This window comes from Nomia melanderi, unplaced genomic scaffold, assembly GCF_051020985.1.
Source record: "Nomia melanderi isolate GNS246 unplaced genomic scaffold, iyNomMela1 scaffold0528, whole genome shotgun sequence".
Lineage (NCBI taxonomy): Eukaryota > Metazoa > Arthropoda > Insecta > Hymenoptera > Halictidae > Nomia > Nomia melanderi.
Window position 1 is genome coordinate 1 of NW_027475642.1, and position 5,000 is coordinate 5,000.

Sequence of the window (5,000 nt, forward strand, 5' to 3'; positions counted from 1 at the left end):
TCCATTTTTTCCGAAAAATAAATTTTTGTAATTTTTTTTAACGTTAAAAACGTTAATAAACGTCATGTTTACGCATGATTAAACATTGAAATAATTTTAAAACGCTTATTAAAAAAGTTGGTGTCGACCGTGGGACTTAGAAAAATTTCGGGAAGTCCGATTCGCCTGCTGGAATTACCGCACGGGCTGGACAGCTCGCTCCGACGAATCGGTTTTTTCCATTTTTTCCGAAAAATAAATTTTTGTAATTTTTTTTAACGTTAAAAACGTTAATAAACGTCATGTTTACGCATGGATTAAACATTGAAATAATTTTAAAACGCTTATTAAAAAAGTTGGTGTCGACCGTGGGACTTAGAAAAATTTCGGGAAGTCCGATTCGCCTGCTGGAATTACCGCACGGCCTGGACAGCTCGCTCCGACGAATCGGTTTTTTCCATTTTTTCCGAAAAATAATTTTTGTAATTTTTTTAATGTTAAAAACGTTAATAAACGTCATGTTTACGCATGGATTAAACATTGAAATAATTTTAAAACGCTTATTAAAAAAGTTGGTGTCGACCGTGGGACTTAGAAAAATTTCGGGAAGTCCGATTCGCCTGCTGGAATTACCGCACGGGCTGGACACCTCGCTCCGACGAATCGGTTTTTTCCATTTTTTCCGAAAAATAAATTTTTGTAATTTTTTTTAACGTTAAAAACGTTAATAAACGTCATGTTTACGCATGGATTAAACATTGAAATAATTTTAAAACGCTTATTAAAAAAGTTGGTGTCGACCGTGGGACTTAGAAAAATTTCGGGAAGTCCGATTCGCCTGCTGGAATTACCGCACGGGCTGGACAGCTCGCTCCGACGAATCGGTTTTTTCCATTTTTTCCGAAAATAAATTTTTGTAATTTTTTTTAACGTTAAAAACGTTAATAAACGTCATGTTTACGCATGGATTAAACATTGAAATAATTTTAAAACGCTTATTAAAAAAGTTGGTGTCGACCGTGGGACTTAGAAAAATTTCGGGAAGTCCGATTCGCCTGCTGGAATTACCGCACGGGCTGGACACCTCGCTCCGACGAATCGGTTTTTTCCATTTTTTTTGAAAAATAAATTTTTGTAATTTTTTTTAATGTTAAAAACGTTAATAAACATCATGTTTACGCATGGATTAAACATTGAAATAATTTTAAAACGCTTATTAAAAAGTTTACTCTTGACCGTGGGACTTAGAAAAATTTCGGGAAGTCCGATTCGCCTGCTGGAATTACCGCACGGCCTGGACAGCTCGCATCGACCGATACATTTTTTCCATTTTCAGTGAAAAAAAAATTTTGTCAATTTTCTCAACGTTAAAACGTTAATAAACTGCGTTTTTATGCGTGGATTAAACATTAAAAAAATTTTGAAATATGTGATGAAAAAGTTTACTCTTGACCGTTCGGACTTAGAAAAATTTCGAGTACCTCGGATCGCCTGCTGGAATTACCGCACGGCCTGGACAGCCCGCATCGACCGATACATTTTTTCCATTTTCAGTGAAAAAAAATTTTTGTCAATTTTCTCAACGTTAAAAACGTTAATAAACTGCGTTTTTATGCGTGGATTAAACATTAAAAAAATTTGAAATATGTGATGAAAAAGTTTACTCTTGACCGTCGGGACTTAGAAAAATTTCGAGTACCCGGATCGCCTGCTGGAATTACCGCACGGCCTGGATAGCCCGCATCGACCGATACATTTTTTCCATTTTCAGTGAAAAAAAAATTTTTGTCAATTTCTCAACGTTAAAAACGTTAATAAACTGCGTTTTTATGCGTGGATTAAACATTAAAAAATTTTGAAATATGTGATGAAAAAGTTTACTCTTGACCGTCGGGACTTAGAAAATTTCGAGTACCCGGATCGCCTGCTGGAATTACCGCACGGCCTGGATAGCCCGCATCGACCGATACATTTTTTCCATTTTCAGTGAAAAAAAAATTTTTGTCAATTTTCTCAACGTTAAAAACGTTAATAAACTGCGTTTTTATGCGTGGATTAAACATTAAAAAAATTTTGAAATATGTGATGAAAAAGTTTACTCTTGACCGTCGGGACTTAGAAAAATTTCGAGTACCCGGATCGCCTGCTGGAATTACCGCACGGGCTGGACACCTCGCTCCGACGAATCGGTTTTTTCCATTTTTTCCGAAAAATAAATTTTTGTAATTTTTTTTAACGTTAAAACGTTAATAAACGTCATGTTTACGCATGGATTAAACATTGAAATAATTTTAAAACGCTTATTAAAAAAGTTGGTGTCGACCGTGGGACTTAGAAAAATTTCGGGAAGTCCGATTCGCCTGCTGGAATTACCGCACGGGCTGACACCTCGCTCCGACGAATCGGTTTTTTCCATTTTTCCGAAAAATAATTTTTGTAATTTTTTTAATGTTAAAAACGTTAATAAACGTCATGTTTACGCATGGATTAAACATTGAAATAATTTTAAAACGCTTATTAAAAAGTTGGTGTCGACCGTGGGACTTAGAAAAATTTCGGGAAGTCCGATTCGCCTGCTGGAATTACCGCACGGGCTGGACACCTCGCTCCGACGAATCGGTTTTTTCCATTTTTTCCGAAAATAAATTTTGTAATTTTTTTTAACGTTAAAAACGTTAATAAACGTCATGTTTACGCATGGATTAAACATTGAAATAATTTTAAAACGCTTATTAAAAAAGTTGGTGTCGACCGTGGGACTTAGAAAAATTTCGGGAAGTCCGATTCGCCTGCTGGAATTACCGCACGGGCTGGACAGCTCGCTCCGACGAATCGGTTTTTTCCATTTTTTCCGAAAAATAAATTTTTGTAATTTTTTTTAACGTTAAAAACGTTAATAAACGTCATGTTTACGCATGGATTAAACATTGAAATAATTTTAAAACGCTTATTAAAAAAGTTGGTGTCGACCGTGGGACTTAGAAAAATTTCGGGAAGTCCGATTCGCCTGCTGGAATTACCGCACGGCCTGGACAGCTCGCTCCGACGAATCGGTTTTTTCCATTTTTTCCGAAAAATAAATTTTTGTAATTTTTTTTAATGTTAAAAACGTTAATAAACGTCATGTTTACGCATGGATTAAACATTGAAATAATTTTAAAACGCTTATTAAAAAAGTTGGTGTCGACCGTGGGACTTAGAAAAATTTCGGGAAGTCCGATTCGCCTGCTGGAATTACCGCACGGGCTGGACACCTCGCTCCGACGAATCGGTTTTTTCCATTTTTTCCGAAAAATAAATTTTTGTAATTTTTTTTAACGTTAAAAACGTTAATAAACGTCATGTTTACGCATGGATTAAACATTGAAATAATTTTAAAACGCTTATTAAAAAAGTTGGTGTCGACCGTGGGACTTAGAAAAATTTCGGGAAGTCCGATTCGCCTGCTGGAATTACCGCACGGGCTGGACAGCTCGCTCCGACGAATCGGTTTTTTCCATTTTTTCCGAAAAATAAATTTTTGTAATTTTTTTTAACGTTAAAAACGTTAATAAACGTCATGTTTACGCATGGATTAAACATTGAAATAATTTTAAAACGCTTATTAAAAAAGTTGGTGTCGACCGTGGGACTTAGAAAAATTTCGGGAAGTCCGATTCGCCTGCTGGAATTACCGCACGGGCTGGACACCTCGCTCCGACGAATCGGTTTTTTCCATTTTTTTTGAAAAATAAATTTTTGTAATTTTTTTTAATGTTAAAAACGTTAATAAACATCATGTTTACGCATGGATTAAACATTGAAATAATTTTAAAACGCTTATTAAAAAAGTTTACTCTTGACCGTGGGGACTTAGAAAAATTCCGGCTTGCACGGATTCGACCACTCTGTTTTTCGGAGTTTCTGAGAAAAATAAATTTTTGTAATTTTTTTCATTATGATTTCTGAGTTCTCCCAGTAGTTTAATGTAAGGATTAAGCATTTAAAAATTTTTAAATCGAATATTAAAAAAGTTTACTCTTGCAATTTTTGGAAAAAAAAAATTCTAAAAAATTTTTCTTTCGGTGGAAACTAACGTTTAATATGTACAATAACGATTTATCGAATAAAAATCGTATGTTAATATATGTTCGAATCGACCATAGTTTCAGCGGCTAAGTACCAGCAGCCCGGCCGGTTGGTCTGTACGCGCGGCAGTTTACCACCATAAGCGCCCGTGCTGAGCGGCCGGCGCCGCGGTCGTCGCGGCCGCCCGTTTGGTTACTATAAGAGAGCACGTCGGTTCGAGCGGACCGGTCGGCGCAGCGGCGGGCGAGCGGCTATTCTACGATCTCGGTCGAGAAGCAGTCGTTCAGCTCCTCGAGGTCCATTCCTCGACTGTTCTGTACCGCGTTCCGTTGCGAATTTTTCTCTACACAGCATGACCACGGGTCGGTGTCTCAGACCGAATGGCCCTTATGTGGTAAGCCCAGAATGTTGGGTTGGATACAACGTATATTCGTTATACTTGTACGACTCTCACATCAACTCTCAGAAACCCAAAAGGGGTTTTCTATCCGAGCGAAAATATATTTTTCGTATACAAAAATTTAATGGCAAAGACCAAACGAAATACTACACACAAAAAGGGGCGACGAACAAAAATTGTTCGAATGAAATATAATATATACATATAAAATTGAGGTGTCCTAAGAGAGAAATACATAAACTAAGAGGTATATATTATAAGAAATATATATTATTTCTGGGCAAAGAAGAGAGAACGAAAAGAAGAGTATGATCTTTAACGCGAGGGCCTCGACATGGGTACGCCTAGCATGGTTCGCGCTTTCTCGATATGTCCAGCATGTTAACGTACGCGGTCTTCGGACTTCGTGCGTTATGTCCGTGCTTACACGATGGAGAGCGCTCGAGCATACGTGCTTACAAACCTGAAAGTCGATGTGACATCCGAGATTCTTTTTCTTCTAAAAAGATCTCGGAGAGATACACGGGAGAGTTTGAAATTTTTGGAGGTCCTC